Genomic DNA, 16,135 nt, shown 5'->3' with positions numbered 1-16,135 from the left:
ATACTATACCCGCACGTAATTTTTCTTCATTAAAATTAATATTACCAGGATTACCACTAATATTAGTGAGTACTTTTACCATAAACTTGCCATTTTGATTGGCAATTTCTAGATAGGCATCTTAATTAAGAATTTATATTCTGACTTGAGAATATTCCTAAAGCCAAACTTTTAAAGCAGAAACACAACTAACAGTTTTTAATATGATTTTATATTCAATCTAAAACAGTACATACATTTAGTTCCATATTAAATCAGTCCCAGTTATTGTGTACACCGTGTATTTACCATGTTTTATTGTCACTCTAATTTACTGTGTACACCAGAGTGAAAGTAAAACATGGTAAATACACAAGTTACTGTGTACACCGTGTATTTACCATGTTTTACTTTCACTCTAAGTTACTGTGTACACCGTGTATTTTCCATGTTTTACTTTCACTCTAAGTTACTGTGTACACCGTGTATTTTCCATGTTTTACTTTCACTCTAAGTTACTGTGTACACCGTGTATTTACCATAATTCACCGTCTGCCTTAATTACTGTATAGAGTTTCTATGGCAAACTTGTCTTTAACCACGTTCATTGTATACAGCTATTCTTGGGTTTAGCATAAAACCACTATAATTTAGTTTGATTTTTCAAACATCAAAGAGACAAAGTGGCTAATGGAGTTATTGTCCGATATAACGTAGTTAAGATCGGTTCCATTTTCTTTATTTATTTAACGTTAGTTGTATTCTATTTCATCGTTTTCTTTTCAAGTAGTCCAGATGGGGCTCTAGCTTTGTTTAGTGTAGATTTGAGCACTGCCATTTGAACAATTAGATAACTTGATAACTGGACGCAACAGTTTTCCAAATGCAATTAATATCTTTCGGAAATAATTATTCGTAGGGGCCATTTCTACGTAGTGGAAGCCACTAAGCTTGCCACTCATGCAGATGAAGCCACTAGGTGAAGCAGATTACACATGCATGCCTTGCTATCGTATGGATGATACATCCCCTCTCCCCTCAAGGAGTAACTAATCAAATTATTATCCTATTATCTAAATAATATCGTACAGAAACATGTGGTCGACTGATTCAAATCTTTTACTTTGTTCTTATTGGCTTAGAAAATAGAAAGCGAACGGCTGAAGTTTGTGTTGCTTGTGTGTTTGTATGCTCGATTTCAAAGATAAGCTCATTTCCTTTATGATGATAACTTTCTGTCTCCAAAGATAAGTTGTAATCTAATTGTAACAGATTTATATCCTTAAGCCAGCAGGAGACAACGTCATCAGTGTGAAAACAAAAGTTTTTTTTTCTCAATCTTTTTGAGAAACAAAACGCCAATTTACCAAAAGAACGGAGTAACATTAATTTTTTGTTTGTTGTTATTGTAAATTAAATTCCCAAACGTTATTGTACAGAAGTTTTCTGACTAGGAAGTGGATTTTATATAACATCATCAAGCTAAGTGTACATATATATATATATTAATGCTAAAAGTGTCTTTTTGTTTAGTTGTTTGTTAAGTATCATGCGAAGCTACATGAGGGCTATCCGTCCTTAATTTTGAAGTAATGGACTAGAGGGAAGGCAGCTAGTCAACACCGTCACCACCAATACTTGGGATACTCTTGTCAGACTGAATAGTAAGATTTGGCCGTTACCCTTACAATGCAATTACAGCCTCAAAGTGCCGAGCATGAATTTTATTTGGGTGGTAAAGAGACTCCTCATCTCCAAAGTTTGGCACGCTAACCACTGGGCCTTTTCCTCGTCCCGTGAAATGTTTTCATTATACTGTGTGTGTGTATCAACAATAATATTTCAGCTATAACTTAATAAGTAATGTAAAAGAGCAAATGAAGGGAAGAAAATTCGATTCCAATCTAACACAATATCAAGTGGTTGAGAAGAATACGCGTCGTCACCTTTATATAATTGCTAGTAACTAAACTATATAAAACAGATATTGAAACAATCGCATTATATTTTCCAATGTAGAGTTGGTTTATATAATCTAGAATGTTTTACATGAAGATTATCATACAAACCATGTAAGAACTCACGTTTACCGCTGGGCCATTGGAAACGCCACAAATGTACTATTATAAACTGTCGGAATTTTATATTTATGGCAAAGCTATTAAGGCTCTCTGTCACTGTTTTTAATTTTGAACTACTGTCCAGAGGGAAGACAAACAGTCAGCAACATCCCACTACCCACGCCAGAGGATTGACTGTCATACTTATAATGCACTCACTGCGAGGAATATTTTATGCCATCGCACGGATTTGAGCCCGGTTCGCCAGCTCTGAAATCCAATGCTGGACTACAGGGTCAACCTGTGCCCAAACTGTCAGAAGATTTGAGACGACTATAATTTTAAAATTTGGTTACGTTGAAAAGAAATTAGAAATTGAAAAAAAAAACAACAACAGTAAAATACCAACCTCCAGCTAAGTTAAAAATCAGCTGACTCTTACAAAAAAAAAGGACATGAAACTAATAAACTTATTTGTATATTTTCAACTTTTATTAAATAAAAACTCAGGGAGAGGATAAATGTTTTAAAAAAGGGGGGAAAATATTTGCAAAAACTGAAGTAAAACTTACAGCGTGAGTAGAAGTTTCTCGACTCATCGTTTTTATGCTACTGTCAAAGAGCCACGCGCTCTTCACGGAGTTTAGTTGGCCTTACAGAAAGGGGTGTGCGGGACAGCGTTCGTGTGCATCATTCGCCAAGCAAACCTATTGAATACTGACCAACTTCTCCATACTAGTATATGTTCTCAATATATTAGAATATTTCAAGACGATCAGAGTTTGGGAAGTTGGTTCTAAGGAGATAAAGATCAAAATAGCTGCCAAACTTGTTAAAATTAGAAAATGAATGAAGTAAGGGAGCTTATGATTCCTCTGTGGCGTGCTAAAAAACCCCTGAAAGTTTAATGTTGATGAGAGGTCGGAAAATTGGAAAGTTTTCGTTACAGACAGATACAAGCCATTTTATAGTATAGATGATAGGTTTAAAACGTCTAATAAAATAAAAAATAGACATCAAATGGATAATTTTTAAAACCCACGAGGATCATGGTAGAGTATACAGTATGTTGCAAGAATTTAATATAGTTTCTCCTACGCTATATCTGGTTCTTAAATAACACGGTCGTTCCTGAAGAAGAATAAAAAAGATTAACTTGCAAAGAGCTCGTAACGTCTTCAAAGAACGAGATGAAAAAGGGAAAAAAGAAACCCTCAAAATATCTTTTCCAACAAGTCTCAAATTAGCCAAAAATTTATTCAAGTAACTGACAGCAAATATTTGTTTCAATATTTCACGCAAGACTGCACAATGACTTTGGCCGATAGCCGTCCCTAATTTTGAACTGATAGTGTAGAGGAAACGCAACTAATCAATACAACCTAACAAAAAACGCATTTCGCAGTACAAACCTGAATAGATTATACAGCCAGCCAAGTGCAATTAAGTAATGAGAAACAAACATGGGTATCTAAATCCATAGTTTAAAGTTTGACTTAAGTGGTTAGTTACATGTCTTTTTGCTTTTCCTCTTTAAACGTAATATGCACCTAAATGTAAAACTTAAAATACAGAAGTAGCCACACTCTGTTGTAAAAATAAAGTGCTATGAACAAGAAGACAGATCGAGCCCGTGACAGTTCATTCAGGAAGACTAATGTGTTGAATAACCAATACGACGCCAGTCAGTAAATACTTTATCTTGGATGGGAATCGAATATAGACACTTATCCATAATCATATTAATTTCAGGAACTTCTACAATTACTTTTGATGTTTTTACCAAACATTCCACATTATAAAGATGCTCTTAGCTGATTCAATTTGACGTTTAGGGCGCCAGAGTAGCAAACCCTAGAAGAGTTATCTCAGTGCAAAACCGTGATTTGTGCAGACCCTAAAATCTCTTTTAGGATCGATTAACAAATGTGAGAATACTAGATTTTGCCTTTTAGTTAAACTTGGCTGTATAACACGTTGATATATAGAAATAGGTCAGCTTTCTTGTGTGAGATGAACATCGAAGTAACGATCTCTCTCTTAGACAAGTCTAACATAACGTCTATAAAGAATTAAAAGCAAGTTCCGCCATTTTCATGTTATAGTATTTGTTTGTTTCAGAATTTTCGCGCTAAGCTAATAAAGGATTATCAGTGCATAGCCATCCCTAACTTTGAACTGAAAGACTGTAGGAAATGTAGCTATTCAACAGCACCCAGCGTTAACTCTTGTTTCACTTCACATGATTCCAAAGTGCGAAGCGAATTCTCGTAGTAGCGAGACGCGAACCATAAATCCTCGTGTTAAACTTCCAGGTCCACCAGCCTCTAGGCCACACCCGGTCTGTATTGTAGTGTATGTTTGGCATCGTGTTGGACAAGTAATCTAGTACACCTCTGTTTTACTTCGTGAATTGTTCCCATTTTACTTTGTGCATTCTCTCTTGTAATTCTTCACGTGCCTTTCGACTAATAACAAAGTAAAAATACCTTGTTAATAATATTTGCGGGAAAAAAAGAAACCTACTTTTACTGTCAAAAGTCGCGTTTATTCTTTGCGCACTTTACAAAGATTCTTTTTTTTATTCAAAATTTAAAAATGTATACTAACATAAATAGTACACGCAGCTAAGTTTATATACATATATATATATACAGGTGTACACATACGACAGAAATCGAATGTGTTGACAAACATATTTCAGCACTTGTAAACTATATTGTATTCTATTTCTATGTAGGCACGATATTATCTTTGGTACGATACAGAATCATTTTGTTTAGATACATTACAATTTCAAGAAAAAAATTAGGATGAAAATTGCAACGTGTCACGTTTTGCAATTGAGATATGTGAAGTTCCTATTTTATTTTACTCAATTAACAAAAAGTGGGATATGTGAGTTTTATGTAACATGAACAGCTCTTGCTTTCAATGAACGAAACTTATTTTTCCATTAATGTTTTACTAAGTTTCTTCTTCGAGATACTCACATAATACATCCAAAACAGAGCAAAACAAACTCTTCCGCTATTCACTTTCTTGAAAAAAAAAAAGTCTAAGATTACTTATAAATTCAGCTTCGTCGCGCTACACGTTATCCAATTTTGTTTGCTTGTATCTGCAAGAGACTGGAGAACATATAATAAACGTAGAAGATGACACATCAATATCACTAAATAGCATCATAATGTTCGTTAAAACAAAACAACAAAAATATTGATTAGTGAAAGAGACTGAACAATATCGATTAATGAATAGGATTAGATGACATCACTTCGATTCATAAAAAGAACTAAACGATGAAAATATTGATTAATAAAAGAGACTAAACAAGATCAATAGCGGTTCGTGAAAGAGTCTAGACAACATTAACATCGAATGGTGATAGAGACTAAACCTGATCAGTATCGGTTTATGAAAGAGAGTATACAATTTTAACATCGATTAATGAAAGAGACTAAACAAGATCAATAGCGGTTCATGAAAGAGACTAGACAACATTAAATCGAATAGTGAAAGATACTAAACAAGATCTATAGCGGTTATGAGAGAGACTAGACTACATTAACATCGAATAGTGAAAGAGACTAAACCTGATCAGTACCGGTTCATGAAAGAGACTTGACAATTTTAACATCGATTAGTGAAACAGACTAAACAAGATCAATAATGATTCATGAAAGAGACTAGATAACATTAACATCGAATAGTGAAATAATTTAAACGCCACAAGTATTGGTTGATGAAACAATCTTAAATTGCATGAATACTGATTACTGAAAGAGTCGAAATGACATCAACAACTGATGAGAGAGTCTTTAAACAACAAAACTTTCCAAGTAATGAAGTGTAATTAACGACATAAGTATTGGCTGATGAAAGAGACTGACAATATCAATATTAGTTGCTAAAAAAAAGGACTAATATACATCAGTTATCGATTAATAAAACAGACTAAACGGCAAAAATATCGATTGGTGAAAGAAGCTGAAGGATATCATTACAAATTATTAACATAGATTGAAAAACGTCAATTACGGAAATAAACTAAACGAAATAAATGTCTATTGACGAAAGAAACTAAACAGTAAAACTTGCCAACTGATGAGGAATAAATAACGACAAAATATCGATTGATGAAAGAAGCTGAATGAAGAAAACAGTGATCGTTAAAAGAGACTAATCAACACATATCGTTTGATAAAAAATAAAGACTAAACGACAAAAATATCAATTAGTAAAAAAAACAAACATCTCAGTTAGTGAAGGGAACTAAATAACAAAAACATTCTTATTGAAATAAGCTAAACGAAAAAAATGTTGACTGATGAAAGATATTAAACTGCATCAATATCGATTAGTTGGCAAAGACCGAAGAACATCAATGTTTGACTGATGAAAGAGACCAAGCAGCGAAAATATTGGTCTGGTGAAAATAAGATCAAACGACATGAATACTGGTTGATAAAAGAGCTTAATCAGTGTCAATGTTAGGCACAAAAAGATAATAATTTAAATACAAATTGGTTAGTGAAGAGGACTTATAGAAATCAGTATTGGTTCGCAAATGAGACCAAAACGACAACACTATCAAATAACAACTATATCATCTGTTACCAAAAGATATCAAATGATGACAACATCGGTTAAGTTTTGTTTGTTTGTTTGAATTTATCCACAAAGCTACACAATGGGCTATGTGTGCTCTGCCCACCACGGGTATCGAAACCCGGTTTCTAGCGTTGTAATTCCGCAGACATACCGCTGTGTTACTGGGGGACATCGGTTAAGTAAATTATTAATTAACAGTTGGGGAAAATATTAAATGACACCAGTAAAAGTTGACGAAAAATACTAGATTACAATGTTATATCGGTTTGGTAAAATACGATCTGACAACAATTTTGATTAGGAAAGTTGTTAATTCACAATAATATCGGTTGGGATGTTACCACCTGGCAACAGTTTCTGTCGAGAAAAATGTTAAATGAAAATAATATCGCATGGAGATGATGTTAATTTATACTAGTACGCATTGCGAAAGTTATAAAGAGACTGTACGCCTTTTATATCTATATCTTTTTTTTACTTCATTCTGCCTTCCCAAAACTTGTAAGGCTTATGTCGTCAGCTGCTATATAATCAATGCAAAGATGAATAGTAAAATATTCAGTACTAGCAACATCAAATATAAGTTCATTGTTGGATCTGAATAATGTATGCATACCATAGAACGTATTTGGATATGCAGTAATCTCTTTGATGTGGGTCTATACAATCTATGAGAAGATGTTCCATGAATCTTCAATGGGTTTGTACAGTCTTGGCCAAAACGTTTGCATACTGTTGACGTTATTGTGTACATGCATGGTATAGTTATTGAGTAAATGCCCGAGTAGTAACACAGAAGGTAGCGTATGATCGGACAAACATATACGAGTTGTTATTATGGTCTGTATAAGTTGTTGTAAACATTTTTTCGTCAAAACACAAATACACACTTGTTTTGTATAAAAGGATATGCTTTTGGTATAATCCTTTTCGAAACAGATCAATGGTTTGTTCAGACAATTTCTCTGTACTTAGTGTAGAGTCATGGCCAGTAAATACTCTAGATCGTAATCCCTGTAGAACTGTTGGGTAGAACTGAGCTGGAAAATTGCTAACCACGACCCTTAACCAGCTACTATAGCTGATTTCAGCGCCTTCTGTTGACAAGTTGGGATAAATTCACGGTGGATTACATCAGTAACCTCATCGACAGCATGCTACGTCGCCTTGCGGAGGTTATTAGAGTACGAGGAGGACCAATCAAGTACTGAATGTTTAATATGAACTGATATAAGGTTACAGGCTCTGTTTATAATAATTTGATGTTATATTTTGTCATTATATATGTTTTGGTAAAGTTTTTTTGTGAAAGGTGCAATGCTGAATTACACATCTTTCTACAGGTGTCTGATAAGATTGTTTGCTGTTCTAATAAATCATTCATGATGTCCATGGAACCTGTCTCATTATACAAAATACATATGTAGATGTTTAATATAACATATAGTTCTCACTTTGATAGCGCTAAGTGTATTTGTATTCCATCTTAATAATAATGATATTATTTGTTATAAAATATGCAAGCATTTTGACAAAGACTGTACATCACAAGTTCATTTATGGGTGTAATCTATATATACATACATGAAACTAACGTGATGACTCTTTACAATTTTACACGTATCCACAAAAAGTTCATCGGTTGGTCTTTATAATCTATGTGTCCTGGCATGGTCTGGTGGTGAGAGAACTCGACTCGCATTTTGTGGGTCACAAGTTCGAATCATGTCACCAAACATGTTCGCCCATTCAGCCATGGGGACGCTATAACGTAACGGTCAATCCCACTATTCGTTGGTTCAGAGTAGCCCAAGAATTAGTAGTGTGTGGTACTGTCTTTCCCTCTAGATTATCACCTCAGAATTAGGGACGGCTAGTACAGGTAGCCTTCAGATAGCTTTAGGCGAAATTCAACAAACAGACAAAATTATATTCTATGCCAACATACATGCATCTCATCTTGACCAATGGCTCTTTACAATCTACCATAAGTTCATTGATGAGCCTGTTTATTCGTAATGTAAAAACCAAAACGAAGGTCATTATGCCTTTTTTACCACCTATGTACATACATTAGTTTCATTCAAGTTCTGAAAAAAAAAATTGGAAACGACCACACAGAAAAAAGTGATTTTTATTAAAACGTGCACAAACGTTATTTTTAATGATATACATGTATCGTGACTTTTTTAACAAAAGAAAAATGAAACAATAGAATTAGCAATTTCTTTTCTAAACGGACTCAATAAATATCAATAAAACTTTTCAGTTTAAAAAAGATGTAATATATGATTACTAAAGACATTTCTGCTTCAATAATTGACTAAAACACAGATTATGCTAGTCAGTCTGATTAATACCATTATGAATAATTTAATTTACAATTTGAATTAGCCTGGAGGACTCAAAATGTAAAAGTTGCTGATAATAAAAATAAATTATGAAGAAAAGATAAAGATAAGACTGGTGCACATAAAGTTTTTGCCTTCATACGTGGCGCCCTCAAGCGTGGTGTAGACATGCATAGATTTAGATAAAACTGTTACATCCATGGTAACCGAAAGCTAGTAATGAGTCTACACTATATATATGTCTATAGAAGTTTATATTTATGTACGTATGTGTATGACACATACATATAATAGAACTTATCATTCAACTAGGCCAAAAACAAAATGAGTAACACACAAAACATATAAATAAATTTAGAGTACAAGTGTGGAAAAGGTAAAAATGTATCCTTATAATAAGAGACATATCTGTAAAAATGAACACACACACAGCAGTAGAGGCATGCCATCAGAAATGTGTGTATGTGTGAGAGAGTGTATCTTTATAGCTAACGCGACAGTTATGTTAAATTCATCATGGTAAATACACTGTAAACTCAACAATCTCTCAATACATTCGATGTTGTTGTTTTTTTAATTTTACTCAACCAACAACATTAAGAATTATTAGTTTTTGAAGTATGACCTACCGAAAGGAAAGGATGTATGTATTTACCCTCTTTCGAATCCTCCTGGAAGTTTCCCAGTTAAACTGCACTTGGAGGTATTCCTTATTTTAGATCTGATTTACAATACCTTCCCACGTGTTAGGCTTGTGAATAGTTGTTCAACATGATAGACGGTGTGTCTTACCATTATGTGGCTCCTACTTCTTCAGGCATTCTTCCTCATCAAGAGATATTCTACATTGCTGATGTGTAATTTGTCTTATGGTTTTATTTACTTATTCTACCTGTGCAACTCAAGTGCTGATTAGCTCGTTTCAGGACAACTTACATTTAATGTGACACTTGTTTCTGTTAATTAATGTTTAATGTGGAATCTATTGTTCAGAAGCTGTATTATTTAAATAATTACTTACGTTTTTAATTCTTCGAGTTTTTAGCTGAATATAGTTTTTAAATTCACCGAAAATAGGGACATGATTTGGGAAACTGGAGACTTAAATTTGGCAAATATTAAATTATTTTCTTTCTTTCTTAGTTTCTGCACCAACGGAGTCGCCTTCATGGAAAATACTAAGTTTAGTGGATCGAAACTCATGACTGAATGCACTTAAGTGTCGAATCGATGTAGTTATTTATTGCTTTAGGCTTAAGGGGCTTTCCAAAGTAAAGCTGGCGCAGACTAAAGGCAAATTTAGCCCGTTAGGCTTAACTGAAGATTGTGTTACCATTTTGTAATTATTACAATTTTTATTCATGTGTTATTACCTAGTATTATTTCAGTGATCTCCAGACTTAAGATTATTGTTAGAGTATCCTTATAAATATTCGCATATATGAATATGCGTGATATGAAGAATATAAAACTTCCACACACTGTGCTCAAATACACAATACAACAGTGTTTTTTTATATAAAAGACAATAATTATCAGTTTCAGTTACTGATAATGTACAAGTAAGTGTGTGTCAAGCGACAAAGAAACAAAAACGACAAAGATGTAGGAAAAGTGTCCCTTTCAAATAGTCAATTTCATACTTTCTTACGAATTGGATTTATAATTACTCCATGGGGACATTAACTTTCTGATGTCTTTGTACAAAATTTTTGTATCACGTGGCCTCGGAAACGTTTGTTACGAATTCAATGAAAACATTAGTGATCCTAATTTTCACAGAAATCCCTTTAGGATTCTTGTTGAAAATTAAATTTTCAACAACTTCTACCTCAAATATTCTTTGAAACTTATAACGTAATTTGATAAATGACAACTAAGTAAAATCCCACGAGGTTTTTCAGCATTAATATTTCATTTTTCGTAATGATAACGTACAGAAATGTTATGTAATTTACTCTGTTCTCGGAAAGTACCTTCTCAACTTTGTTTTCGTCAAATTGTAAATTATGGCATTTTTCACAGGAAGGACGTCAGTGACTAAATGGCAGACTTGATATACTTAAAGCGGATGATTAAGCATTCGTAAAAACAACATCGACATCTCGAATTTTCAGTCACACAAACACACGCCTTTACAGTTAATGTGGTACTTTCTCTGTTCTGTTAAGTTATGATTAATGTGGAATCTGTTGTTCAAAAGCTGTAATGTTGTTTGTTCTTCTGTAAAAAAAAAAACCTTCTATGTTTCCGTCTTGCGCTTCAAGTTTTCAAGCGAATATTTTTCAAATTCCTCTTTAATTTTATCACAATTGCACAAAGAGATTTACATTATAAAAATGTGTAATTCGATGAACCAATGAACCTAGCTGCTTCTCAATTCAGAAAAAGGTTTGTCTTAGTCTCAGCTTAATAATGCTTGTGAGTAGTTAATATAACCTGGAAAGCAAATTAAAACACAATAATGTTGGTATAATGCATATATGAACAAAGATCTGGTATATAAGTAGCTCAATTAATTTTGAGTTTTGTAGTTTCCTAAGTTAAAAGTTTCATTGCATTAAATTGAAAAATAAGAATACGAAGATAATGAGAAACGCGAACTTGCATTTGGTGTAACCCTGTTATTAATGCAAAGGTTATTGAGATACAACTAACATAATGAGCAACGTTAGTTTTCCTAGTTAAGTGATCCGTGGAGAACATCGTATTGTTAACACGTTAGAGATGGAAATAGTGAGAGTAAAAGGAACTTTCATATGGCATAACCCTGTTATTAATGTATAGGTTTTTAACACAAGACTAACTTAACTCAAGTAGTAACGTTAGTTTCCTAGTTTAATGATTCGTGGATAAACAAAATATTGTTAACACGTTAGAGATGGAAATAGTGAGAGTAAAAGGAACTTTCATATGGCATAACCCTGTTACAAATGTATAGGTTTTTAACACAAGACTAACTTAACTCAAGTAGTAACGTTAGTTTCCTAGTTTAATGATTCGTGGATAAACAAAATATTGTTAACACGTTAGAAATGAAACCAATTACGCTCGCTGATTTGCAAAACAAAAGAGTACAATTGTTACGAAACAAAAAATACGTTTTTTTTGTTTCATAAAAGCGGCAAACACAAGCATTTATTGGTCATTTTTAATAAGAAAATCCAACAACTTCCTGTTCGGAAAGACTCTCGGTTGCAATCATTTGATATTGTTCAATTAAGCATATTTCTATAAGGTTTTAGTCATAGAACTTAATAACAGATTTATCTACTGACTTTGAGTTGGTGAATTTTTTCTTCTGATTGGTCTATGGAGACATGGTTGTGATAGCCTGTACTTACATTTTCTAGAAGCCACATCGATCAACGGTATCATGTCATCGCTAAAAGCGCTCTTGGAGTGTTTTTAACAACAAAATGTATTTGAAAACAACTTTCACTCACACATTTCAGAGATATTTTATACCAAATCTGATTTCCTTTAAAATCAATATTTTTCACCCGAAAATAGAGCTGGATAGGTAACTCTATATTAAAAAATAAAATGTTCAGTGCTTTGAACGTGGCCTGCCTTTCCCTTTCAGCTGGTTGAAATTACTTAGTGATCTACATTGTATATTTGTTTGTTTGTTTAAGTACAAAGCTAAACACTAGGCCATCTGCTCTCTGATATACGTATACATATATATATTTAATAATTTAATTTTATTGTACTTAAAGATAGAAGAAAATCCGAGAGACGAGGGCCAGGTGTGGCCCTGTGGTAGGTGTGCCGACTGCGAATTAAGGGTCCAAGGTTCAAGACGAAGTAACATGTTTTGCACTTTCAGCTGGGAGTGGTATAAAAGTGATAGTCAGTCCCGTTATTCGGTTAAAAGAGCCAACATAGCCCTTTTGGAGGCGAATTCTGCCGGCTGCCTAGCTGCCTTCTCTCTGATCAGTAGTCCTTAATTAGGAACTATACCTGAATTCTAGAGACCTCAGACCTGACATCTTAAGCCATCTAAGGTGTAATTCATGTGAAAAATGTCAATTATCAACAGACGAAATGAATGAATTAAAATCTTGCTTTTGCCATAACAATAACACCGACTCAAAACTTTCCTGTATGTCGGCTGTAACCCTTAAATAACAAAAACAAAATAAATGCAACTAGATTGAACAAGGAGTAAGCGTTAGATAAAGTGCAAAAATTAATTAATTTATCTTAAGTGTCCTGAGATACCTGAAAACACAAAGTAGGTTTCTCATCGGAGACCTTTGAAAAAAATGTTTCTGGAAAAATAAGAAATTTCTTTAATGGAACCTTTTAATTTTTTGTAATTTCTAAGAAATATTGGGAAAACAAAACAAAAAATATCTGATAAATGAAAGAGTTCCTCGGAGAATATGTTTCAAAATCATTTTTGAATTTCTGGAAAACACTTGGAAGCTAATAGAACTTCTCCGTGGAGATCGCTGAAGTGTTGGTTATTTCTGAACAATGTTTGAAAAACTAGTTTCTAAACAAAAATATATGGTTTATGGAGAACATTTATAATACAAAAAGCCTTCTCCATAAAAACTGGCCCGGCATAGCCAGGTGGTTAGGGCGCTCGTCTCGCAACCTGAGGGTCGAGGGTTCGAATCCACGTCACTTCAAATATATTCGCACTTTCAGCCGTGGGGGCTTTATAATGTGACGGTCAATCTCACTATTCGTTGGTAAAAGAGTAGTCCAACAGTTGGCGGTGGGTGGTGATGGCCTTCCCTCTAGTCTTACACTGCTAAATTAGGGACGGCTAGCGCAAATAGCCCTCGTGTAGCTTTGCGCGAAATTCAAAACAAACCATAAAAATATTTTTTAAAACTTTACTCTTTTTTTTTAGAGAATACTTGAAACAATTCTTGTCTTACATCTGATCATTCAGCAACGACGAATGATTGTAATTGTTAATGCTGGGCAGAGAGTAGCTTTTTTTTTCTAGATACGAAATGTACCCAGATTTTTAGACTGAAGTAAATAAAACATACGTTTAAATTTTAAGTTTTAAATGCTATCATAGGTTTGCCTTAACAAAAATATCAATTCTCTTGCAAAAAAAATAAAGACAGTTTTTATTTCTTATCACTGAGTCTGAAACAGATCAAGAATTATTGGATTAAACAATATATTTTCCGTGTTTCCAGAACTGGCTAATTGACGTACAGTCTTCTCCCGAAACTAAAACCATTTAGTTTACCCCAATTTACTTCTACTTTCAGTCATTAGAGCACGTGACTTTTCAATAAAACTCGTGTTGTATGGCGAATTACGTTTTCTATAGCCGCAGAATAAAGATATATTTATGTTCACCCCATTCATCTTCCATGTTATTTTTACCGCTTCTTTAAAGACCCTTTATTAGCCTTACAATATAGCTGACTGGTGGTTTACGCGGTAAATGATCCAAAAACTTATTCGAATGTCAAAACCACGTGCTTGCTAAAAGTTTGCTCTAGCGAACAAATGAGAGCATCTTTAGGCAGGTCACAAACCTAAAGAACAGTTTGTTTTGTCTATCACGAACAGTGCGAAATTATAGGTCTTTTTTTTTTTGGAACTTTAATTTTCATTTGATACGACGTCGAACTTTTCTTTAGGGACAGTTTTTCAACTAAGGTATCTTGTTTTTTTTTTTGTTTTTTTTTTCGTTCTTGTTCATGGATCAGTAACAAAGGTTATTACAAACTGCTTAATGCGTACGTGCGCAGTGGAAACTTGTGTTTATCTCAGATGAAAAACACTAGGTACATTTTCTTACTAGTTTAATGATTAATACTGTATAAAAATCGTAACAACAGCTCATTGGGTAGAAAACTAAAACACGCATGGAAAATGGAATGATATTTTTGTGTTGATTGTTTTGGAAGTAATTAAACTGTAATATCCTAAAGATCCAAATTGTAATGTTCTCGTACTGGTTACCCCTATTGTTAAACTGGTAATAAAATAAAATTTTGTTGAGATTTAGCTTCTACTCCTTGTAATACAAATGTTTGTTTTTTTATAGGTGTGTTATAATTTTATTACTCGATAAAATGAATTTCTCTGACTTCAATTGGGAGAATTCTTTTAAATGTTATGTCTTGATATTTCGAAATAACGAATTCCTATTTCGAACATTACCTAAGGTTTGGTCTTGAACTGTTCATGTAAAAGCTCAAACCCGGAACATTTCGAAACGTGACCAGGTCCGTGTTAAAATGGGGTTTTTCTTCATTGTTGAACTCTACGTATGACTATTTTCTCGGCATCGCCTTGAAGGCGTCGTACCATTTCAACTACTCCTAAATATAGCTGTAGTAAAAGGTAGTTTGTGGCTCTAACTTTTTTCTGACTAATTTTTCAATAACAAATGAATGTATTGAACTAAATTTTGGGTGTATGCATGGGATCAGTACTATGAAGTACTAATGGAGAGAAGTGTTCATCAAGAATCAATAGAAAGATATGGAAAGGGATCAGGTTTTCTCTGAGTACTAACTATAAACTGTATATATTTAAGTTCGTAATTAAGTATAAAGAATACGATTTTCATTTTAAAAAGTTCTGTTTCAAAAGTTCATTGTTGCATGTTCATACAAAGAGACGTGAACAGTACTTAGATGACTTTCTTGCAAAACTCATATATTAAACACAACAATTCTTAAGAGAAATACAACAGCAACAGTTCGTGTTCTTAGAAAACCTCAAGAGGTTCACCTTAATTTGTATGGCTATCGCTTAAAGCTCTCGGCGGCACTTTATCTCAACAGAAAAAAAAATAAATGTCATTTCTTTAGATGTTGATTCCATGAAAAAACACCTGAGAGTGTTACAAGTCAAAAGCTCTGTTTTGAAGTTCCATAGCAAAAAACAAAGTAATAACCTCGAACCGGCAACGTTTATTTTATGTTCTTGTAGAACTAATTAATAATAAAATGTATTCATGAAGACAAAGTAACTATGGTCCAAGGAACTATATTTTTAAAAAGTATTATATTTGTTATCACCTTTTATACAAAACATATTAGATTGCTACATGCTACCAGTTACAGTAAAAGAGAGAAGTACGCCACAAGTTACAGGAAAAAGACTGGATTTATGTACGTCACAAGTTACAGGGAA

At 33.4% G+C, this 16,135-nt stretch overlaps 1 protein-coding gene across 2 annotated transcripts in view; it reads left to right on the top strand.

The window, feature by feature from the left end:
* Window positions 1-16,135, top strand: part of LOC106458645 (suppressor of lurcher protein 1-like) — a 104,672-nt gene that overhangs the window by 29,044 nt on the left and 59,493 nt on the right. The gene's annotated exons all lie outside the window — the stretch shown is intronic.

This window comes from Limulus polyphemus, unplaced genomic scaffold, assembly GCF_000517525.1.
Source record: "Limulus polyphemus unplaced genomic scaffold, Limulus_polyphemus-2.1.2 Scaffold496, whole genome shotgun sequence".
Lineage (NCBI taxonomy): Eukaryota > Metazoa > Arthropoda > Merostomata > Xiphosura > Limulidae > Limulus > Limulus polyphemus.
The sequence above is the reverse complement of the archived record's forward strand: the minus strand, read 5'-3'. Positions and strand labels throughout refer to the sequence as shown.